This window comes from Oryctolagus cuniculus, chromosome 6 (assembly GCF_964237555.1).
Source record: "Oryctolagus cuniculus chromosome 6, mOryCun1.1, whole genome shotgun sequence".
Classification (NCBI taxonomy): domain Eukaryota; kingdom Metazoa; phylum Chordata; class Mammalia; order Lagomorpha; family Leporidae; genus Oryctolagus; species Oryctolagus cuniculus.
The window spans coordinates 19,497,193-19,523,273 of record NC_091437.1 but is presented as its reverse complement, the minus strand read 5'-3'; the positions used below and the strand labels follow the sequence as shown (position 1 = coordinate 19,523,273).

General features: G+C 39.4%; 1 long non-coding RNA gene across 2 annotated transcripts in view; it reads right to left on the bottom strand.

Moving 5' to 3' along the window:
- The window catches only part of LOC138850137 (uncharacterized), a 354,420-nt gene that overhangs the window by 15,086 nt on the left and 313,253 nt on the right, over window positions 1-26,081 (bottom strand). The window contains exon 1 of one of the 2 annotated variants that reach the window (XR_011389710.1): window positions 16,330-16,800. The exons of the other annotated variant lie outside the window; for it this stretch is intronic. This is a non-coding gene — a long non-coding RNA (uncharacterized lncRNA). Of the gene's footprint in view, window positions 1-16,329; window positions 16,801-26,081 lie in introns of those variants that run through there. 2 annotated transcript variants of the gene reach the window in all.

The following is a 26,081-nucleotide window of genomic DNA, read 5'->3' as shown; positions in this document are numbered from 1 at the left end:
ATTTTAACAAGGGATTCTGTATTAAATTAACTTATCTTTTGCACATATGCCTGGCTGGGTTTTGCGGGTGAAAAAAGAAATCTGATCATCATAATTATAAATCCTAAAGGAATATAATCAGAGTATTTTCCATTTCAATTAATCTATTTTATTTTTTTTGACAGGCAGAGTGGATAGTGAGAGAGACAGAGAGAAAGGTCTTCCTTTTGCCGTTGGTTCACCCTCCAATGGCTGCCGCGGCCGGCTCGCTGCGGCTGGCGCACCACGCTGATCTGAAGCTAGGAGCCAGGTGCTTCTCCTGGTCTCCCATGGGGTGCAGGGCCCAAGCACTTGGGCCATCCTCCACTGCACTCCCGGGCCATAGCAGAGAGCTGGCCTGGAAGAGGGGCAATCAGGACAGAATCTGGCGCCCCGAATGGGACTAGAACCTGGTGTGCCGGAGCCGCAAGGCGGAGGATTAGCCTAGTGAGCTGCGGTGCCGGCCTCAATTAATCTATTTTTAATGCATTCTGAGTGTGAATGGGGAAAATTAAAAGATGCTTCATTGGATGAACAATCTCCCCCTCAGAGTGTTTCACAAAATTCAGTGTGCAGCAGAATGACCTGCACAGCTAATGAAAAGAAAGATCACAGGTTGCCAGTTACAGAGTTTGATTCGGCAGGTCTGGGATGGGACTTAAGATCTGGACTTTTAACAAATTCCCAATGATATGGATACTGTTGTTCTGAGGGTCACAGTTTCAGAGCCAAAGTCCATCATCCGTTTTTGGGTCCCCATACCACCTCCAGGAGACAGCGGACTAGGGATGGACGGGTTTGATTAGTGATGCAATCTGAGTTGTGTCCACCTGCTGTGTTCAGGCTGGTGTGTCCAAAGTCCCATCATCTGTATGTAAAGGGCCCAGGTTCAGTGATTTCTAAACTCATTTCAATCTTAAAGTTCTTATGAGCCATTTCTCCTTCAGGATTTGGTTCTAAAAGGTGGTGAATTGTCTTATCCCTTGACATTAGCTGGCATATCATTTTGCCAGAATGAGTTTATGGAAACATCATCATCATATAATAGGTTTATGAAAAGTCAGTATCCAGGAGGAAATGAATGTCTTTATTGTTTTCCTATGTATTTTTGATCCAAAAAAACAGTGGGTATTTGCAAGAATACACTTGGACACTTATTAAAAGCCAAATTTAAATTTTTAGAGGGCCAGGCAATACATTATTTACGTGACAGTTCACCTGTCTGAAAATATGTCAAATAGCTTTTACTCCGATTCTGATAGAAATTCTTAATACAGAATTTTCTCCTGGATATTGACACGAGCAATAATAAGCCCAGGCTCAAGAAACAGAGCTCAGAGAGAAGCACCTGACACAAGGTGAAACTCTATTCAGCTTTCACTCAATGCAAGAGTGTATATGCCCTGAAAACAGCAATCGAGTGTCAGCTTTTGATTCCTGGCCTGCCTCCCCGACCTCACACTTGTTTCCACTGCAGAAATAACCCTAGAGGCATGGGTATCTTCCAAGTAGGATGAAGTTACTGTTGTAGAAAAAAAAAACCTGTGCAATTGCGATAATGTATATGGGATGTTTTTGCAAATAGCTTATATATCCTCATAAATATAGTTTCCCTAAAAGTCTATTAACATCTTTATAGAGACCATCAAGAGAAGATGAACTGTTTGGTCTCCACACAGGTGTGATAAATGGTAGCACAGGCAATGATTAGAATGCAAGCCAGATCTTGAGCTGTGTATTTCACATGCTTTATTGCTTGGCAGTTCCAGCCTACAATCTTACTCATATCCCTTGGTGTCTGTAGGCAACGAAAGATGATACGATGTAAAAGAATTTGCAATACTGATTCTTCTTTAACCATATTTCATGTTCCTTCCTTATTTTTGGTAATAGGTTTGATGAACTCACAGAGCTAACATGAAATATTGTCTATGTATAGGTAATATTTATATACATGCATATATAACATGTAATATAATATATATAGGTTGTTTATGAATAGAAGCATTGGAAAAACATTTTTCACTCTTTATCAGTAAATTAAAACAAGGTAAAAAAAACCCCACTATGGCTCTGTGGCTCTCATATTTCTCATGGACACAATTTCAAAATTATTAAGATAGAATATGTTTTGTCCAATTAGTGTTAAATCCATCCAGATGAGAGGCAACTTTTTTTAACAGTATGAATTTAGTAAAAAAAAAAAAATACTTCACTCTAAGAGTGAAGGACATCAAATTATTTTTAACATCAAGTATACCAAAATATAAAAGAAAATATAATCCTGTGACTTGTTTCTGAATCGAGTGATTGGTTTGGGATAAGCTGTAAGACAATGAAAAATTGGTTCAATATGTGTATATCTGACTTACAGTGCGGCTCCAAAGCATTTCTCCTCAGCGGGGAGTCTGATGACTCCTGCTTATATTATTTCCCACTGTAGACCTGCTTTAACTCAGAACCCTACCAAAAGGAAACCCATTCTTCTGCCTCATAGCTTTATCATTAGCCAAAATTGGTTGATGCCTGTTGTGCAGATAGAGTGCCCAATGTTTTTCAAATAAAAGCTAGTTGTCGGCCGGCGTGCGGTAGTAGGCTAATCCTCTGCCTGCGGCGCCGGCACACCGGGTTCTAGTCCCAGTCGCTCCTCTTCCTGTCCAGCTCTCTGCTGTGGCCCGGGAGTGCAGTGGAGGATGGCCCAAGTACTTGGGCCCTGCACCTGCATGGGAGACCAGGAGAAGCACCTGGCTCCTGGCTTTGGATCAGCACGATGCACCGGCCACAGCATGCTGGACGCAGCAGCCATTGTGGGGTGAACCAATGGAAAAGGAAGACCTTTCTCTCTATCTCTCTCACTGTCCATGCTGCCTGTCAAAAAAAAAAAAAAAAAAAAAAAAAAAGCTAGTTGTCTTTTAGAACCAAGGAGAGAAGTTGAATGTATAAAAACAAAAGTTCCAAGTTTCACTGATTTCTTTTCTTTTCTTTTTTTTTTTAGACAGGCAGAGTTAGACAGTGAGAGAGAGAGAGACAGAGAGAAAGGTCTTCCTTCCTTCCTTCCTTCCTTTCTTCCTTCCTTCCTTCCGTTGGTTCACCCCCCAAATGGCCGCTACAGCACTTGGGCCATCCTCCATTGCACTCCTGGGTCACAGCAGAGAGCTGGACTGGAAGAGGAGCAACTGGGACAGAATCCGGCGCCCCAACTGGGACTAGAACCTGGGGTGCCGGCGCTGCACAGGATTAGCCTATTGAGCCGCAGCGCCAGCATTTTTATTTTTAGACAGGCAGAGTTAGACAGTGAGAGAGACAAAGAGAAAGGCCAATTTTCACTGATTTCCAACAACAGATTTTCCTCCATAGCCGTCTTCCTTGATTATGTAACCGAAAGAGACACAAGAATTTTCTGACATGCTGTGCACCACTGAGCTTGTGAACTGGTAATTCAGTTTTAGGAAATCATATCGTAGGTTCCTCATGTGAGGGCAAACACACAACAGCAATCCAGCTACAGGCCTATGTTAGGCCATACTTTACACATACTGTACGGGAAACAGTTAAGAGGTCCGGCAAAATTTTAACAGAGGGAGTCATGCTGGTGCACACACTAACCTACCACACACACACATCTGTGTGCAGGAACCTAAGGGTGGTTATTGTCGGCCTATATCCTCTACCTTTAAGACGCCGGTTTCACAGATCTATATTTAGGAACATTTTCCAGGGTCTGAAGGAAACAGAAAAATAAATCTGCTCCCTAGAACAGCAGAGAAGGTCATTTCTGCTCACAGTTTATAGGATCAGCGAGGCAGATGCTGTGTCCCACGTTTTAGGATTGCTCAGCAGTCTGTCGCAAAGACTTGTATGATTTGTTCAAGGTGCTAAAGCTAGAGTTAGGACCCAACAGTGACCTCCTGAGGCCAGCTCCTGTGTTCAGTGTTCACCACGCCTGCCCAACTCTGGCGTCCACTTGCCAGTTTCCAGCAGTGCTTTCCAGGTGTGCCATCTGTGCCAGTCTCCAAGAACCCCAGCATTTTCCCCACAGCCATCGTAGTGACTTCGCTGGAGGAAGCCCCCATACAAGATTTTTCCTACTGACTGCCTCCAGTTGTTAACTTTCCATCATCAATAAAAAAAAAAATAAAGTAAGATTCATTCTTTTATTTCACAAACCTGGATTCACAGGCGTTTCTCATTGATTCCTCCAGAAAAGCCATCGCTTGAATTTTGGAAGTCAAGCTTTACCGAAATGTTTGTCTTTAATTTGCAGACCCAAGCACACATGGTGGAATCCACTGCTTCTATGTAGCGGAATTACTTACATGCAGTACTGTCACAGCTCCTAAAGCTTTCAACGTTTCTCTTCTGAGTGCTCTAGCAGTCTGGTCTTTCTGGGTTTGTAAAATTCCTCTACTGGTCCCAGCCTCCGGGACTCCTGTTCTTCTTGTCCTCACATCTGTCTGCCTCACAATGTGTCTACACTCCTAGGTAATTAGGAAATTTAGGTCTGAACCCCAGATTGCCTCCATCTGCATCTGAGATCTGTTGCAGCACTTGCTTTAAGCAGCGTAAATAGTTAATAGCCTTCTTTGACATTTTTTTTCACATTCATTTTTTGGGTCACTGTTAACCACATATAGCAGTGCTGTTTGTTCTCACCACGAGACTGGCATTTTCTACACAGAACCATTTACTGATGGGTGAAGAGCATTTGGAAATCTGTTTTACAATCAGGAGATAAGCTCATTAAAAATGGACACCAGGAAAAGGTTACTTAGAGTCTTTCTCAGTCACAGTTACTCTTAGTAGTTGAGAAGAATGGGAGGAAGGAGGCAAAAGAGAATGGAAAAGAGGGAGGAATGGAAGGAGCAAAACAGAGGCAGATAAGCTCTTGCACAATAAATTTCATTCTGGAAAAACAGAACACCTGGCTCAGCTCTTTCTGTACTTAGGACCAAGCACTTCCTGCTGAGTCACTTCTCTCCCTCTATAGAAAGCACTGGCGCTTGTCAATCAAGAGCTGATTTGAGCGGACTTGTCTCAGCCAATGAGACCTGAGGTTCTCTGAAGTCGAAGACAAGTGACAGTCTTGAATAAATATAGATTCATCGGCAGCATATAAGCTTCCTCAAGAACCTCATCGCACATGGTGGATGGGCAGCACTGATGTCATTACTTTTTAATTACTTCCCCTGCTAGACAGGTGTCACCTCTTGGCAGGGAAAAACTACAGATTCCATAGTCTCTCTCCTGACAGTCTCTTCTTGCAGAAATGTTCTTGTAGTTTAATGGATTTTTAATATTTCAACTCTGTTGTCTTTGCTTCACTTTAAACTAATTAGTTATCATTGCCTACTAATTAGCACTTGTGCTCTTAAACACATTCTCTAGGTGCTTGCCACTTCATTTTAGATCACCATCTGTGTGTGTAATTTTTAGATGGCCAATATACTCTCTGATTACATGCTGATCATAGATTACTGCGGACTTGGGTAAGACTCAGAGTGAGGATAATCCATGAAAATTATGACTGAAAATAGATGAACTTTTCCTGCCCATAATATGAAGTAAATATTGCAATGTTTCATCTGCACTGTTTTCATATTAAAGTTTGGGGGCAAAAATCCAAGAAATTAACAATGGAATAACATTATAACAATCCACATCTAATGATCTCTCAGTTATAATGTCTTTGGACTGGCATCCTGACTAAATTTCCAAAGTATCAGTTGCATTCCATTTAATCTGGACATTCAAAGGACCATACTTATATGTACTGTCTTCTGAATACATAACTGTTAATAAAGGCTGTAACCACTCAACCACAAAGGAACAGAGAAGCAACACTAGAGGAGTGATATCAACAAATATTTGGGTGATGTTACAAATGCATGAGGCTATCATCTAGAATATTCTTGAAGGGGACTTCAGACTGGCAGGAGGCAGCTTGTCCAGGGGAATTCTGAAGAAGTTCAATAAGAAAAAGGCAAGTAGGTATGAATGTTAGTTATACAAAGTGTGGCTAAAAATATGACTATAATTGACTTAAATCTGCATACACAAAAGTTACCCAAACCTGTCTCCATGAACAATGACAGCTTCTCCAAATATGTGTACAATGTTCAATACCTAGGAGTTTTATTTCAGCTATTTGAGAGGGAGAGTTGAAGGGGGACAGTAAGGGGAAAGAAAGAGAGACAGAGAGAGGGACACACATGCACACACAGGGAGAAGGAGAGGGAGAGGGAGGGGGAAGGGGAGCGGGAGGGAGATTACCCTCTATTACCCACTATTCCACAATGCTGGCCCCTCCTTGTTTCCTTTTATAATCCTTTCTTCCTTTAGCTTGATCCTCAACCACTGATCTGTTTTGACTATAAATTATATATCACTATAAATCCATTTGAATTTTCTAGAAGTTCATATACAAATCATATACTATGTACTTTCTTCCATGTGGCTTCTTTCACTCAGCATAATTATGCTGAAATTCCTACAAGTTGTTGCATGCAGCTTTCTCTTTGAGAGACATTGATTGTACAGTAGTAACTACGTGTTTACCCACTCACCTACTGAGAGACATTTGAGTCGCTTCCAGTTTGGAGCTATAAAAAACACAGTTCCTATGAATATATGTATATTTTGCTTGAGAGGTTAACAAATATTAGAATAACTAGGTCCTGTGAAATTTATATATTTAACTCTTTATAAAAGATTTATTTATTTAATATCAGAGTTACAGAGGGGTGGGGGGAAGACAGAGAGATCATCTATCTGCTGGTTCACTCCCCAAATGGTCCCAACAGCCAGGGCTGGGCCCGGCCGAAGCTGGTAGCCAGGAGCATCTTTTGGGGTTCTCATGTAGGTGCAGGGGCCTAAGCACTCAGGTCATCCTCCGCAGCTTTCCAGGTCATTAGCAGGGAGCTGGGCTGGAAATGGAGTAACTGGACTGAAACTGGATACTAGCATCACAGGTACCATATTGCCGCCAGCTTGATTTTTTTTTTTTTTTTTTTTTACTATTCTGGGTGTTTTGTGATTCCATGTAAACTTTAGGATTTTTTTTCCTATTCTGTAAAGAATATCACTGGTATTTTATAAAGCTTGCACTAAATCTGCAGATTGCTTTAGGTACTTCAGAAATTTTAATGATATTAATTCTTCCAATCCATGAGCAAGGAATGTCTTTGTTTTTTTTTGTGTGTGTGTGTGTGTCTTTTATGATTTTTTCATCAGTTATTTTATAATTTTCATTGTAGCAGAAATCTCTTACTTCTCTGGTTAAATTTATTTTTAAATACTGGATTTCTGTATGGCTATTGTGAATGGGATTTCTGTTTTTATTCCTCTTTTGGCAAGTTCACTATTAGCATTAAAACTCTACTTTTTTTATATGTTTATTTTGTAATCTACAACTTTACTGAATTGGTTTATCATTTCTAATAGTTTTTTGGTGGAGTGTTTAGGTTTTTCCATGCATATCATGTCACATACAAACATAGATATTTTTACTTCCTCATTTCTAATTCTGATATCCTTTATTTCTTTGTCCTCCATAATTGTCCTTCCTAATATTTCCAATACTATATTGAATAAGAAGGATGAATATGGACATCCTTGTTTTGTTCCAGATCTGAGGGGAATTGGAGGATTGTATAAATAAAATGGAATATTACTCAGCTATAAAAGAATGAAATTCTACCATTTACATCAAAATGGATGCAACTGGAGGTCATCATGTTGAGTGAAAAAAGCCGGGACTCAGAAAGACAAATGCAAAAACAAACAAAAAAACCCAGAATATAAAAAAGACAAACACGTGGAACTAAAATTGAAAAACAATAACAAAATAAGGAAATGCTTGTATATCAGTATTGTTGCAAATACAGTTTTATCAAACTGTTTTATATCTGTCCAATGATGAACTACATACTTCTATAGTTTTAATTGTCTGTGAGTTTTTTAACAATTACTATAAAAATGACATATCATTTGATTATGGTTTATAGTCTTTGCCTATATTCCTGCTGAACTATGGTCTTTTTATTCTTGTTGAACTTGTTATTGAATGTAGCAATAAGCTTTTGACTATAATACACATTTTTTGGTTTGTTCTACTTAATACTTTTGGTTGAACACTGTAATCAATACACAATTCTTCTTAAGTGCTGAAACCTAACTGAAAAGTGATTGCTGTTAAATATAAGAGTGGGAATAAGAGAGGGAAGAGATGTGCAATTTGGGACATGCTCAAGCTGACTTACCTCAAACTGTAGAGTTAGAAATATATACCAGGGGATTCCAATTCAATCCCACCAAGGTGGCATGTACCAATGCCATCTCACTCGTCCAAGTGATCAATTTCAGTTCACAATTGATCATAATGATAGGACTAAGAGTCAAAGGGAGCACATAAACAAGTCTAGTACCTGCTAATACTAACGATAGAATAAATAAAGGGGACAGTGATCCAACATGGGAAGCGAGATACTCAGCAGACTCATAGAATGGCGGATGTCCTAAACAGCACTCTGGCCTCAGAATCAGCCCTAAAGGCATTCCGATCTGGCTGAAAAGCCCATGAGAGTATTTCAGGCATGGAAAACCAAGACACTCTGGCCAAAAAAAACAAAAAAAAACCAAAAAAAAACAAAAACAAAAAAAACAAAACCTAAATGAAAGATCTCTGTGAGTGAGATCCCAGTGGAAAGAACAGGTCTTCAAAGAATGAGGTACCTTTCTCTGAAAGGAGGAGAGAACCTCCACTTTGAATATGACCTTGTCTAAACAAGATAAGAGTCGGAGAACTCAAGGGGCTTCCATAGCCTTGGAAACTCATGACTGGTGCATAGGGAGATTACTGATGCCATAAACGGGAGTGTCAATTTGTAAAGTCAACAACAGGAGTCACTGTGCACTTACTCCTCATGTAGGATCTCTGTCCTTAATGTGCTGTACAATGAGGCTTAATGCTATAACGAGTACTCAAACAATATATTTCACTTTGTGTTTCTATGGGGGTGCAAACTGTTGAAATCTTTACTTAATGTATACTAAACTGATCTTCTGTTAAAAAAAAAAAAAAAAGAAAATAGCAATTCCCAACTTGACTCTCACTGGGATTAAACATGACAATAGGTCTGATCTGATTTCATCATCATTTAAAAAATCATCTATTATTTTTCACTTTATGTTTCTGTGTGGGAGCAAACTGTTGAAATCTTTACTTAATGTATGCTAAACTGATCTTCTGTATATAAAGAGAATCAAAAATGAATCTTGATGTGAATGGAAGGGGAGAGGGAATGGGAAAGGGGAGGGTTGCGGGTGGGAGGGACGTTATGGGGGGGAAGCCATTGTAATCCATAAGCCGTACTTTGGAAATTTATATTCATTAAATAAAAGTTAAAAAAATTGCATCAATGCATTATGTGCAATCTGTTCTCTTGTACTAATAATTACATTAACGTGATAATTGATGAAAATTGTATCATAGTAGTTATCATGCATTTGCTGTGACCCTGAGATTCTAATGTGTGAATAAATTCCAGAAAAATAAATAAAAAAACTTAAAAAAAATGTGTTATCTCAGAAATAGGGAGAGGAAGGAAGAAAAGATGAAGGTGGGAGAGAGGAATGGAATATTATATTATTATAATTTTAACCATATACTACATTAAATCTGTTTTCTTTATATTGAAAAGCAATATAATGAAATGGATTTCAAGTTTTAAATAGGTTTTTTATTGTTGAGTTTTGCAAGTTTTCATACATCTTTTTCATATCTGACTTGAAAATATTCTCAATTTAATCTTTGACTTGTTTTTTAATTTCCTTGACAGTATTAACAGCAGATGTTTTTAATTTTTATAAAGTCCACTTTTTTTTTCTTATATGGATCATGTTTTTGGTGTTATGTCTAAGAAATCTTTGCCAGAACCTGGTCATAAGAAGTTTTAGCTGTTTTCTTCTATGTTTTACAATTAGATCAATCATCTATTTTTTATATATATATACTACAAGGCATGGGTCATTGCAGGGGATTTGCTAGATCCAGCACCATATGTTAAAATGCAATCCTTTCTTCACTAACTTTCCTTTGTACTTCTTTAGGAAATCAGTTGCTATTTATATGTGGATCTATCTTTGGAGACTGTTGAGATCTGATGATATATTACTCTATTTTGACACAAATACCACACTGTCTACATTACTATAACTTTGTAATATGTCTTGGAATCATTTAAAGGTAGTCCTCAAATTGTGTTCTTTTGGAATTTGTCTTGACTAATTATAGGTCTCTTTAATTTCTAGATAAATTTTAGAACCAGCCTGTCTAATTCTACAAAGTGTTTTGCTCAGATTTTTACTGGGACTACATTGAATTTCTGGATAAATTTTAAAATAGTTTATATTTAGCAAAACTTTGTCTTCCAAACCAAGATGTGGTATGTAAATTTTTAGTGCTTACTATATGTTTATATATGTCTTAAACATATTTTGTCAGATTTATCCTGCAGTGTGTTTCATATTTTTAATGCTAATTTAAGTGATATTGCTTTATAATTTCAATTTGGGATTGTTGTTTAAATATATAAATTCAATTGGCTTTGTATATTAAACTTGTACCCTAGAAACTTCATCAAATCACTCATTAGTTCCACTAGATTTGTTTGTCAGTTCTAATGGATTTTCTGCATCTGTTAGGTTTTAAATACATTATGAAAATTCAAAGATCTTAAAATACTGGTTATCTTTAAATACACATAGCAATAATGAAGGGGCTCAAGTCGAATGGAGCAGTGCTTTAAGGACAAACAGTATATAACCTAAATGAAAGAATGCTTAAAGAGGAGTGGTAGTAAGAATGTCAGAAAATACAGCTAGAAACCAGTTTTAAAAAGATTGAGTGCTAGTCTGTTGCTGTTCAAGTCATTTGCCATTTTTAAAATGGATTTCAAATTTTTAAAAAAGTTGTTTCAGCTTTGATTCATCACAGATATTTCTTTCAAAACATAAATAACTATCAAGGACTACAATATTTAGGCAGTTCAAATTTATGATTTGTTGAATATTGTTTCAGGCTACTGAAGATGATCAGTGAGTTAAATAACTTCTAAAATGAATAAATATGGAGAAAAAAGATGGTTACTATTCTGAGTCCTATGAACAGGCAAAGGTACATTTCATTCATAATTAAACTGCAAATTTTTAACATTGATGATGTATTGCAAAGCTAGGGTCCACTGTGAAATAAAGTGACCTAGGTACAAGTATTGCTCATATATCCTGGCAACTTTTACTCACACAGATCCCTAGCCGGATAACAACTGAAGAGTTCTCTCTTTGATGATGACAACCTCTATAAAGAAATGTCATAGGTTTGTGCATTATCATTTACAAACTGGCCTCTCTCCACCATCCCCTTTATTGTCCTTTTTTATTTTTATTTTTTGACAGGCAGAGTGGACAGTGAGAGAGGGAGAGACAGAGAGGAAGGTCTTCCTTTGCCATTGGTTCACCCTCCAATGGCTGCCGCGGCTGGCACATTGCGCTGCTCTGAAGCCAGGAGCCAGGTGCTTCTCCTGGTCTCCCATGGGGTGCAGGGCCCAAGCACTTGGACCATCCTCCACTGCCTTCCCGGGCCACAGCAGAGAGCTGGCCTGGAAGAGGGGCAACCGGGACAGAATCCGGTGCCCCGACGGGGACTAGAACCCGGAGTGCCAGAGCCGCAGGCAGAAGATTAGCCTAGTGAGCCGCGGCGCCGGCCCCTTTATTGTCCTATATGTAGATGGAAATACAAACTTAACAGCTCATAAAAGACAATTTGAACTTCTCATGTCACAACATTAGGACTGGATTTTTCTCCGTACAAATCTGGCAGGCACCATATATGTGTGATACATTATTGTTGTTTTTATCAGTCACAGAAGAAAGAGTTCCAGTTTTTTACCCCTTGATCTTATTCCCTCCCCTAGGACTGATGAGCTCTCTCTCTAGCCACCCGCATGTGTGTGTGTCTCAACCAGGAGTACTTGAGAGAAGAGATACTTTTAGCATGTGAGGTGAGAGTTGGGCCATTCTTCTTGTCTTTGAGCATGGGAAACATTCCCGGTATCTCTGTGTTTACAGAGCTGTCTTACTGCAGTGCCATGAAGGTTGTTTTTCACCTCTATGCAGTTGCCATATAAACATTCTTCTTCGTTTCTGCATTCATGTGCACCTTGCTATGTAATCCTTTCTCTTCCCTAAAGGCACTGCTGTGCTATTGGCCAGAAATTATTGGTATATATGCCAAGCAACATGAAAACTATTCAACATACAATATCTGTATGACTTATTTATAACTGTGTAACAAGAGACTTCAAAATTTTATGAGCCTAAACAACAAACATCTCTTACAGTTTCTGAGTTTCAGAGATTTGGGAAGCATTTGGCTGGGTAGGTCTGGCTTTGGTCCTCTCTTAAGGTTAGGATCAAACTCGTGCATGGCTTCTGGCATTTGGAAAGAGGGTGATCTGCTCACTCACGCTGCTGGCAGTATCTGATTTAATCTTCCAATGACTCCATCACATGTACACTGCTAGACTTCCCATATTACAAATACACCACAATGAGTTACTCAACCCAAGTCTAACATCATAGCTTATGAAAAGAGAATTTGGGAGCATTTAAAACAATTGTATATCTAGAAAAACTAAAATCTAAAATTTATTTTACATGGGACCCAGTTCCTTCATAGATCTGAAAAAAATTGAAACTGTTGGGTTTTTAATAGTTATATTCATTAATTTTATCCTGAATGCATACATTAAGTATAAGCATCAGAGTAGGATTCCTTACTGAGTATTTCATAATGCATAATAAATGCCTTAGTCCTCAGCCCTAGAGTGTCAGGATGAGCTCCAAGTTAACTGTCTTATACAAGTAGCGAGGCCCATCTACAAGTAAGGAAGAAGAAAATGTTATTTTTCTATGCTCATTAGGGGCAAGAGGTAGCTGTCCTCTCGCTTCCTAAAAGGATTTCCTTCTTACTGCAGTCTTTTAATTTTTAAATGAAATCTTTCCAGAAGCATTATATTATCTTCAAGTTTCTGGGCCTCTTTTTTTTTTTTTAATTGAAATACCAAGGACTATAACAATTACAGTCTTCCTGATACCTTGGGGGATAATATACAGACGTGGTTTGGGCTATAGCCACTGGCCCTGTCATCAAGGTAGGAGATATGGGATTACCCTTAGACACAGCACAATAGACTAGACAAATGCCTCTAGCTCTAATTCTCATGGTGTATGAAGTGACTCACAGGGGTAGAGCTTTTTACTAGAATTCTGATATATCAAGAACAATTTTATTTCCCTCTCCTGAACAACTTTGCTTCTCCTATATATTTTATCAAGGGAACAGAATTCTTTCTGAAGGGGATTATAAATTTTTACATATCTATCACTTTCCATATCAGAACTACTGGTCTGTGCCAGGTGCATTTTTTTTTTTACCATAAAAACACTCCACGGAAGTTTTGTATGTTAGTCACTTAGATACGTGGGTTATAACTGATGAATATGACTGGTCTTGGTAACTCTAAAATGGCTTTCAGCTCTCCAATTGTATCTTTGTCCCACTTTATAAATAATTGTGATAATGGTCGAAATGTTTATAAACTACATACTGTGTGCCAGGTGCTATTCTGTTTTACATAATTAATTCATTTTAATGCCCAACACTCTCACCATAACTAATGATCAATGTCATTATCACCAGTGAGTAAGCTGAAGTACCGAGAGCTCAATGCAACTTGCTCAGGATGAGAGCCCTGGCAAGCTGGAAGCTGGGATTTGAACGCATGCTGTCCGGCTCCAGCTGTCCTGCTCTTCAATGCTGTATTAGTTACACTTCACAAGTGTCTCTCTCGGCACTCTGTGTCAAGCACTGTTTTAGGTACTTCGGATACATCACTGATCAAAATTTGCAATGTTCCTACTTTCGTGGAGCTTATTTCCTGGTAAATATTAGGGTAGCTCAGTTAAGGAACAAAAATTAAGCAAAAAAAAAATGAAAATAAACATTTGCATAACACAATGGCAGGCTGTTAAGTACTATGAAAGCAAATTAGAGTAGGAAAATTCAGACTGGCAGAAGCTGTGCAAGTATTTCGAGTTGTCAGTTCAGTCTTTAAGATGCTATTTTTGAAAAGTGAGTTGCCACCCATGCTGTGGATAAATGACAAATTTAGACCATCAAGAGCAAGGTTTCTTAAACCAAGCACAAAATGCAATGAAACCAATCTAAAAAGAAGACATCAGTTCATCGTGTGAGGTAAACACTTCCTTTCTTACGTTTGTATGTATTGAGTCACAAAGTCAACAAGATTTCTTTCCAAACATTATAACCAAAAAACAAAGGGGGAAAGTCAGTTCTACCAGGAGAAATCATTCAAGCAGAGATGAGGATGTCCTGATGGAACAAGGCATACTGCTCCCTGGCAAAGAGGGGGGAGCAAGTGACAAGTCGCTGGGAGTAAGGTTAACATGATGGGCAGGTGCCTGGGGAACCAGCATGGAGGCGGAGAGGCTGGTACGCATGGAGCATGAGAAGGAGCAGCTGGGAATGGAATCAGAGAGGTGGGCATGCACTGCACCAGGGCTTTTATTCTAGACCGCCTGCAGAGACTGAGAAGCCTTGGTAAAGACTCTTGGCTTCATCACAAGTGCGGCGAGAAGCCATCTGAGACTTCTGAAGCCGAGGTGACAGAATCTGATTGACATTTAAGAAGGATCATTTTGGAAGCTGCATGGAACACCGATTATCTAGAAGGAACTGGAAGTGGAGCAGAGTTTTATGTAGTTTGATCAATTCGAATGGGAATGTGATAGAAAATTCTAGACACTTGGTATCACAGAAGAATTTTAGACTTCAGGTAACCTACAAAAGATTTACTTAATCTCCAATTCTTCTAGCCAAATGGTTGTCCTTAAAGCAACTCTAATTGTTCTACACTGCTTTACTGATAAGGAGGAAGCTCTTCCATTTCATCATCTGAAAAGGAAACTCAAAGTAGTAATAAAACAGTGTGCCTAGAAGGTAAGGGTCAGTTGCACCTGACCACCACAAGCAACTGTCCATTTGTCCGGACTTTAGGATCTGTTAGAAAAGGAATCCAAAATGGTTTCAACTTTCAAAAATAGGAATTGCAAATAAGCTAGCTTGGTGTGAGGAATCGGAATTTCAAGAGAGGGTAAGCTAGGCAGGCCAAGAGGGAAGGAGAGGGGGTTGGCATGGTGGTGTAGTAGGCTAAGCCTCTGTCTGCTGTGCCGGCATCCCATATGGACACTGCTTCTAGTTCTGGCTGCTCCACTTCTGATCCAGCTCTCTGCTATGGCCTGGGAAAGCAGTAGAAGATGGCCCAAGTCCTTGGGCCCCTGCACCTGTGTGGGAGACCCAGAAGAAGCTCCTGGTTTCACATTGGCTCAGCTCTGGCTTTTGAGGCCATTTGGGGAATGCACTAGCAGATGGAAGACCTTTCTCTCTGTCTCTCCCTTTATCTGGTTACAACCCTACCTCTCAAATAAATAAAATCTTAAAAATTAAAAAACTAAGAAAGAAGGAGGGGCCACTGTTTGACTGTGGTAAGAAAAAGAAACAAACAAAGGGAAAATCCAGTGTTTTGATGCAGCAGCTAAGGCCCTGCTTTGGAATGGCTGCATCCCATACAGTGTCTGGGTTCAAGTCCTGGCTCTGCTTCCAATTCTAGCTTCCTGCTAATGTACATCCTGGGAGACGAGAGCTGGTGGATCAAGCAGTTGGGTCTCTAACACTCATGGGAGACCAGGATTAGACTAGGATTCATTTTCTGGCCTCTGCAAGGCCCAGGCCTTGGAAGCTGTTAACAAGTTGGTAGGGAACAGGCAGATAGAAATGTGCGCGCTCTCTTTCTCCCTCTCCTCCCCTCTGGCTCTCAAATAAATAAACAAGTAAAATTTCATAAAAGACAAAGAAAGTAGCAAAGAAAATGGGTTCATATGTTAAGTTTCCTTGAGCTAGATTCTGGCACAGAGGGAAGACCTGTCAGATAGGTGAAGGTAACACAAAGGTAGGGAACTTCTTCTTCTCTAATACACACACACACACTCACACTCACACTCATACACACACACCCTACTCTTTAGGACCCTGGCAACAAGAAGTCCGTCGCAGGATGCCGTGGTCCTCACTAGGACAAAAGGTCTTCAAGTTGGCAGAGCAGGGAGGTGAGGCAGAGGCTGATCCCGAGCGCACCTGTCTCCCAGGCACCAGATTCCGGCCGAGGCACTTACACACGGAGGCTGCGTTGCGGTGACGAACATCAAAGGCTGCGGAACAGACGCTGTGGCAAGATGGCGCCCTCCACAAAGTCCGCCACACCGTGTAAATGGCGGCGGCCCTGATGGATCGGCATCTGAAGAGGACTGGCTTCCGGCCCCAGACAGAGACCAAGGCTGCTGTCCCTCTGTAGGCCCACCCCGGAACGCGGAGGGCCCAGGGCCACAGAACGCGGAGGGCGGCACAGCAGGGCCTCAGCGCCTTGGCCTTGGCCTCAGCGCCTCTCGGAGATCACCAGTGCTCCGGCCTGTGGACGGCGGCCCTCAGAGAGTCCAACAACTTCCCGCTCCAAGTGTCTGCACAAAGCTACCTAGAATGTATTTTAAATCGATGAAATCAGACTAAGCTTGGACCAGCTCCCGGGCATTGTCGCCTCACTAACGGGAAGCTGGCTGTGTTGAAGAAATAGCCACGTTTGCTGACAGAGTAGCTGACAGACGTCCTCGCCGTACACGCACGCCAAACTGTGGTAAAAGCACGGCCCTCGCTGGCCAGGTCAGCCTGACGTCAAGTCTGCACCCCGCAACACTGCGCTGCCTCTCCAGCAGCAAACAAGACAACCCAGGGAGCTGCTTGAGTCGCCTCGGGCTTTAAATTAGACAGAGGCTTAGGCACGGGATGGGAGCTGAGGGAGAACCGGGTCTGAGGTAGGAGTTTTATTAGACGCAAAAATGTGGAAATGTATCTAATACGCACTTGAGTCTGCAGGAGGTGGAGTGGAGACAGTGGAAGTCTTCCACGTGCCGGGTCTTGCGGAGGTCAACATAAACAAACCTGGGGCCCTTGAGTACCAAACCCTGAGTGGGGGCTCACAGTGCCGGGAGAGCCCAGTCCTCCCAAAAGCACGTGGTAGAAAATCACTTCTGCCCCTGCAGACAGCCAGAAGCAGCCCCTAGTGCCATCGCCTGAGACCGGGCCTGCTGATCATGCAAACAATGGATCCACCCTGAGAAACAAGATTATTCCTACCCGCAGGAGAACACAGATGAGCAAGCCAAATATGGTTTTAGAGTTGCTACCCCCCTCACTCTACAAAATAGCTCCTTGTCTACTAATTTAAATTAATAGTAGATGGATAACATGTTTCATTCTATAAATAGGGATAAAAGACGAATATGCAAATTCCAGGCTCACCGACACAGCCGTGTAACATGGAAAAATCATGCTAAAATACAGTCAGTAGACAAATGATTAAGTTTAAATGGATTAATCAGATTATATTTGTATTCATCATAATAGAGTGCAGATAGCAAGGTAAGAGTGGAACTCCTACAGAAGAAAGGGTGCTAGCATTGAGAAAATAAGTATTTATTTTCTCCCAGGACTAGTCCCGATTTAGATCTAATTGAACCAATGCAGAAAGAAGCTGCCACAATCCTATTCGTACAATGCTACTTCACTTGATTTGCTAGTTAAGTTTTAACACCACATCACATTGTGCAAAGAAACCTTCAATTCAAGGAAATTAATTCCTTCGAGTATCACTGTATTTAAAAATAAAACATCAACCTTCTCTTTACTTTTTCTTTTTTTTTTTAATTTATTTATTTTTTATTTTTTTGACAGGCAGAGTGGATAGTGAGAGAGAGACAGAGAGAAAGGTCTTCCTTTGCCGTTGGTTCACCCTCCAATGGCCGCCGCGGCCGGCGCACCGCGCTGATCTGATGGCAGGAGCCAGGTGCTTCTCCTGGTCTCCCATGGGGTGCAGGGCCCAAGCACTTGGGCCATCCTCCACTGCACTCCCGGGCCACAGCAGAGAGCTGGACTGGAAGAGGGGCAACTGGGACAGAATCCGGCGCCCGGACCGGGACTAGAACCCGGTGTGCCGGCGCCGCAAGGCGGAGGATTAGCCTAGAGAGCCGCGGCGCCGGCCCTCTCTTTACTTTTTCTATAACTCCCCTTAACATCAAGTTTCTTGTTGAATTTTGCAAAGTCCCACAAGGATTTTCAAAGCATTTTACTGAAACAGAGTACCCAGTGTGTCTCCATAATTATGAAAAACTGTATAAGAGGACTTTAAAAAGTTCATGGAAAATGGAATTAAATGGTAAGTTTACTTTGGAACAAAAAACATTTTGAAATCCATACCATTTTTTCCCCCCACGGAATTTGTAGCTCCCTCATTTGTGCACCAAGGAATGTTGAGAGAAGTGCCCATGCGATTCGAGTCCTCTTACTGCAGAAAGAATCAAGAAATCCAAAACCATCTGGAGAAAGCACATCTTTCCAGTTTAGCTATGATGCGTTCTCAGACTGGAAGGAAGCATGGAATTTTCCTTTTGATGTTGCCACCTCCATCTGTAACCAGTTTCATGCGGGGTCACATGTTTTCCTAGGGACTGGGCTTCTCTGTTGCTCTGCCAGCTTCTCCTGTTCACCTGGGATAATACTCAGGAGACAGGGAGAGAAGCCTGGCATTAAAATGCTGCAGCTACAAAGCAGTGACCTTTAAACAAGGATCTCTAGTAAACAAAAATTTCATACTATCTCTGTATTAAATAGGGTGACGATTGGCTATGTTATATTAACTAATTTAATTCATATCCTTTAATTACATATGTCATTAATACATTATTAGCATATAGTGTGTTGCATTAGTTATAGTTTCCTTTAATTTAATTTCCAAGTTTTCTTATAACATGTATTTATGGTATAATCAGAAAAACAATTATAGCACATAAAGGGTCCCAAAAGAGAAAAGAAAGATCTAAGAAGCAGGTTTTTTGGATGGTTTTCAAATTTCTAAATAGCTAATATTTTTACTACCAAATAAAGAATATGTTTTAAAATAAAATTATGCCTAGTTATGGTGTACTAAGTAATGTTTCATTATGTCTATTCATTGTGCTATATCCAATCATGGTAAGTAAATGTATCTTTTCAAATATTTGAACGTTTCATATAGTGAAAGCATCCAAAATCCTATCTCCTAGAGTTTTCTCTTAAATAGAGAAATAGACATTATCTATGGTCTCTGTTCCATGCAATATAACCCCAAAACCTCTTGCTTCTATCTGGCTATTAGCTAGTACCCATCTATCATGTGATGTTTGCCCTTCCATGCTTAGTTTATTACAAGTAACATAATGGTCTCCAATTCCATCCATGTTATGGCAATGACAAAATTTCACCTTTTTTATGGTTGAGAAGTATTCCATTGTATAGGTGTACTACATTTCTCTTTTATCCTTTCATAGGTGGATAGACACTTGGTTTGTTTCCATTTCTTGCTTTAAATAGCTGATCTTTCTTTTCCACCCAATGAATTCAAAATGATACACATGTGATCTGGTAGTAAGCTAGGAAATGATGACTGAATCACTGTTCAGGAAGACTGGAATTTGTTCTTTATAATCTATGTGCATGTGTTACTCTTTCCCAAGGGGTTGCTTAATGGCATTAACAAAGCTACCTAAGAATTATTAAAAAGCGGACTAGGACTCTATGAGAACATTGTCAGTGGCTTGTTCCAATGTGAGTAGAATGCAGTGCTCTGAACTATAACATATTTAACAAATGCCTCAAAATTCACACATTGCAAATAAAATCATAAATAACAATTCTACAATACTTTTGTTTGTACTAATTTTTTAAAACATCCTAAAGGCCCTCTGAATCTGGTATCTACCATACTGCTTACCCAAAACGGAATGCTGTCTTTCTGAAGCTAGAACGTACCTTGGAACAGCTTTTAAGTTATGGTTTCTAAATTTAAAGAATTATTTTTCTGAAAATTGCTTTGCTATCAATGTTTTATGAGTACTCCGCCAGGTGATATAGTTTTAAAGGAAAGACTGTTAAATCTGAGATGTGTTTTACTTTTTATGGATAAAGTTATCTGCAATACTTTCTGCCAAAAAGTTCAACGTATTAGTCTAAAATAAAAATTCTTAAAATTAACTCTATGTACCCTATTCTTTATTGAGGTGAACTACAGAAAATTTTTTTTGATACTTATATTGTAGTTACAGAATGACATTTACTTTTTTTTTTTTAAAGATTGATTCATTTATTTGAAAGTCAAAGTTTCAGAGAGGTGAGGCAGAGAGAAAGAAAGAAAGGTATTCCATCCGCTGGTTCACTCCCCAGTTGGCTGCAACGGCCAGAGCTGAGCCAATTCGAAGCCAGGAGCTTCCTCCAGGTCTCCTATGCGGGTGCAGGAGCCCAAGCACTTGGGCCATGTTATACTGCTTTCCCAGGCCACACCAGAGAGCTGAATTGGAAGGGGAACAGCCGGGACTCGAACCGGCACCCATATGGGATGCTGGCACTTCAGGCCAGGACAACAACCCACTGTGCCACAGCGCTGGCCCCCTGAACTACAGAAATTTAAAAATGTGATACAAGTGCACAGGCTAAATAATTCAGAAAATGCTTTCTTAATTTAAACCCATATCTTAAATGTCAGAGCAAAATCCAGCCATATTTCACTTTCTTTGGCATAATTTAAAAAATGTCTTACATTAGAATTAATTCACATATATATCTGCATAATAGTTTCTTTACAGTGATTCCCAGAACGTTGAAGTACTTTTCTAAATAAAGGATCTACTTATGAAAAAAAAGTCTATTTATAAAGGAAGGAATTCAAATCTACTTCATTAAATAATGAACTCCAAAATTTTAACATTTTAATGTTACAAGTTTAAGATAATATTTTGTAATCTTAGATATTTTTACAACAGAAAAAATTAGAATTGCAAAATTATACTTTTCCTCTATTTAAATAATCATCCAGGAAGATTTTTTGTTACAACTATCTTTAAAATATCATACCTACTTCTTTTTGCTTTACTTTTATGTATAAACTTTAGGAGGGTATATTAAGGACAGTTAATAAAACAGAACACATATCTGTTTATTGATTGTATGAACTATCCCAAAAAAGATCAAATGTCAACAGAAAAAGTTAATTTTTTAAGTCTTCTTGAATGTCTTGGCGTCGGAAGCATACATTTACCACAGTGATGGACACTTGAGACACCAACTGTCAGAGCTGGTGATGTGACTAGAATTGCACATTATAATGTAAAACCAGATACAGCTAGAGTTTGACTCTTACGGTATCTACCACAATTCCACTGCAAAAGGAAAGCATTCTTGAGAATGGGAAATAGCATGATACATGGTTAGCATGGAAGATCATTTCTTTTAAGCACAGCCTGAACCTAAAGTGCTTCTAAATAAGGCAAACAGCGTGGTTTCTGGAGGAAATGTTCGCATTGTTGATTTTGATCCTGAATTCTATTATGAAATCATTCATAAAATTCTGGTCATATCTGGTACTAATACTAATTCAGTGAGTGTGACATCTTTTGCAATAAAAATTGACAAAAAAGATGAGTTCCCCAATTTGGGGGTTGTATTTATTCTGTGACTGGGTTGTGCTGGATAAGTGAAGAATTCCTGAGAGACTTTGTGGCACCTGCCTGCCTTTTATTTTGTAATTTTAACAGGCTCCTTCAGAATATTTGAGCTTTATCTGTAAAATGGAAATGTATAATAATATTTACTCATAAAGTAAATCTTAAAGGAGATGGGTGCATGGGATAAAAATCCAGTAACTGTTATCTGTTGTCTTTTTTTCTCCTTTGCAAAGAATTTAAGCACATGAAGAGATACTGTGATATCTCAGTGCCTAGTACAGTACTTGTATCAACAAGCATTTGATTAATATTTTGCATTCCTTAATAATACAGGAAAATACTGTAGAGAAAACAACTCTCAATAAGGCAGTATATTTTCACTGTTAGTTACTAATAGCACTCAATAAACATTCCTGGTTAAATTAACAAGAATCTAAGAAACTGAATTGAGGAATAGGCTATTCTGTTACTCTACCTAATAAATATATGAATGGGAATCATTCATAAGGCTAACCTAATATTTTACAAGTTTCTAATATTCTAAGTGAATGTATAGGAATCTATATATGTATATTTGTGTTTACAAATTCTGCATCTGTTTTTGAAGAATAAAAATGATCCTATAAAACAAATGGCATGCCTATTCAGAGTTATGGACCCTAAAATCTAAGACAAATTATTGCCTGAGTAAACATAACCATAAAAAGCCACCCTTGATTTATTCTGGGGAAATGTCTCCTAGTGCACCTCTGTGTACAGCCAGAAAATTTGCTGCTCCCTAACCTAGAGATAAGTCTTCACCATTGGTTTTTATGGCTTCTCAAACAAACAAAAAAAATGTGCACATAATAAAAGCAAGCACACGGAGAACAGTCTCCTCAATCAATTTTTCCCAGTATGTGCATAATCCTTGGGATTTCTAGTGATCTGTTTCAAGCCATCTTTCCCTCCAATGAAATGCATTGATCTCTGTGTGCTCTCCAGGAGGCTACTTTACACCATGTGGGAATAAAGCATAGAGAAAAACAGAAAATATTTTAAAAAGGGAATCTGTAAATATATAGTTCTATGGAGGACAAATTCCTAGGTACAATCTCAAATAAATGTGTAATCTATACTGCATTCAGTATACTTGATACCTTGGTGTTTTTTTCTCCTTGTGATGAATTCTTCAATCCTGAGTTTTATCCAGATGATTTTCCACAATCTCTACTTCAACCCACCATGAAACCCCCTTTCACATCATATGGAAAACTCACACTATCAAGTCAAAAATTCCAGGTTGCCAAGCAGTACCCAGACAAATTTTCATCCTTGTATAATTCTGCATAGCTCTCATCATAAGTAATTTCTAACTTCCCATCTTCCTACCTCTGTCATTGTGCAAGCCAGAGTGTATCCTTCTGGGACTCTGTGTGATCTCAACTTCTCCTAATGGTACATTCATTATCTCAAACTACCTGTAATTAGTGTTTCCTGGGCTCATGATTTGCCCTTCACCTCTCAAGTGGGGACTTCATTCCCACATACCTTACAGTCTCAAGGGTGTGAAGTTAAGGTGGCTGGATGCCTTGGTCTACTTATTATATCCAAACCATTTCTCCTCATACACACTCTGAGAGTATCATTTCATTTGAAGCTTATAGCATAGGTCTTTGCCAGCAGCTAATGCTGTTTACTGCTATGATCTCTTGATATTCTACTCATCCTCCTCAATCAGTAATGACTTGAATACCTGGCTCATTCTCTCTCTCCCCGTATCCTGCTTCCTACCTGGAAAATTCAGTATTAACACACATGGCCCTTCCAGGATCTAATTCTTCTGTTTTTCATTTTCCTCTCAGTCAATGATATTTTCCTTCTTACCTCACATTTCAAACTCCCATGCCCATGGTCACCTCTTTGCATTATCAATAACCATCTGTTGATTTTCTTTAAAGATTTATTTATTTTATTTGAAAGTCAGAGTTACACAAAGAGAGAAGGAGAGGCAGAGACAGAGAGGTCTTCCATCTGCTGATCATTCCCCAGTTGGCTCCAACAGCCAGAGCTGCGATGATCCGAAGCCAGGAGCCTCTTCCGGGTCTCCCACGCGGGTGCAGGGACCCAAGAACTTGGGCCATCTTCTACCACTTTCCCAGGCCATAGCAGAGCTGGATCAGAAGTGGAGCAGCTGGGACTTGAACCAGTGCCCGTATGTGATACCAGCACTACAGGCAGCAGCCTTACCCGCTATGCCACAGCGCCATCCCCCTCCTTTTTTTCATCTATTGATTTCAACCAGTCTCATTTTCTACTTTTCATCCTTCTAGTCCTTTGATTTAATTAACTCAAACACACCTATTTTTTTTTCTCATCAAGACTTAAATTGATTCTGTCATTTTTTCACTATCTGTTAACTTCCTAATGTCTTTATCTTTCTACTTAAACAACCTAGATTTCAAAGTAACCCATTTTAATGGATATTTGCAAACTCTTTAAGCTTACCTCCATATCTTTTTCCAACCCTCCTGACCTTGTACTATCTCAATCCTGGTTGAATCCAAAAATAGATTTTCTCTATTTCTACATTTTATTAATGATTAATGTGGAGAAATTTGTACAAACCTACTAACTGGTTTCACTCTACATTTAGGACAAATAATTAGTCAATATTATGAACTATTTCCACCATATTCTCTCCCTTCACCTTATAAGATCCACTCTTCAATCACTCCAGCTAATCACCTAATTTTGGTACTACCACAGAAAATACAATTAATTGGGAGTGCCCTCATCTTGGAGTCAACAGGTTTTTCAGCCTTTCTGCATCTGTACATACACTCTCTCCATTTCCACTGCTTGATCATGCCACACACAGTTTGAATCCCTTCCTTCTACTTTCTCAAGAACTTAGTTTCCACAATTATTCCTTCTAATCCTGACTCATAAATGTTTCCACTCCAACTATTGACATTCTCAGCACGTATATCTAATGTTTCTCCTCTATTAGTAGATCACTTTTTCTGCCTTTTGTAAAAAGCAAAATTTCTTATAAATCTATGGTCACTTTCTTTAAATCTTCTCCCATTTTTTCCCTTAACCCAGTTCAGCTGGATTTTCATCCTCCTTATTCCATGATCATCAAAGTCCTCCTTGCTGCTGAACTCACATTGATTAGTTTTCTGCTCTCATCTGACTTGAATTTATAAGCAACACTCAGCACAGATAATTGCTTCTTTTGCTTGAATACACTTTTAGGGCACCTGAGATTCTTAGAAACTATTTCCTTCCAGTTTTTTCCCCAATTTCTCTTCCTTAGTCTACTTTACTGGTTCTTCTGTCTCACACTGTTCTGTAGTTTGTTGCAATGTCTGAAGTTGTTGTTTTTGTTGGTCAGTCTCAGGGATCTTATCCCAGCAAATAGCAATAAATCATCTCATAGATCGATAGATAGATAGACACATACATAGATACATAGATACACAGATACATAGATAATACAAATATTATTATTTATAGAAGTCTGGTTCACATTTATGGATGTCATGTTTCTGGGAAAACAGACTCTGAGATGGAGACTCGTGTGCACAAACTATATTAAGAGTACATGGGACCAATCGCTATGGAGGGAGTAAAAGAAGTAGTATCAGACAGTGGGAGAAGCTTAACTACAACGAAGTTGCAAAAATGTCCTCAGCCACACTGTAGTGAGGAAGACCTTGAATTGGGACACAGTGGCTTAGTCTCCATACTCTCATTTCAACCAGTTCTTACACGCACAGTGACCTGGGATGAGGATATAATTGGAGGGCAGAGAGTCCTTCTCAGCTGTGGACATTCTCTGAGGGCTGTCATCAAATGAGACACCCAGAAGCTGCAGGATGAATGCTTCAGTCCTTATAGAAAACAAGAAGAGACAGACGATCCCCATGGCAACCAGAACACCATTCAAGCCTTCCCTCCTATCCTCAGACAAGGCATTACAAAACCTTAAATTTGACAGCCCCATATCTTTTCTTTATCTCAAATAACCCTACTCATTTGTTACTTACATGCTTTATCAGTATAGAAGTGGCATGCACAGTGGAGTGTGGGTCTTGGCTATCTTGTCCACTGCTATTGCCACAGTAACTAGGAAAGTGTCTGGCAGGCAAAGAGCTGGTGTGAATGGTTTCTTTACTGAATAGGTTTGGTCTGTCAGACAAGTTAACACTTTTACTATGCTGCCCACATTGTTACTCATAGAGAAAGGAACACAAAATTTAGTGCACAAAACTCTCATGAGACTAACCAAGAAGATATGGTTTTGGTACAATGAAAGGAAGTCCTAAAATGGGACAGAAAATTCAAGGCTCCTG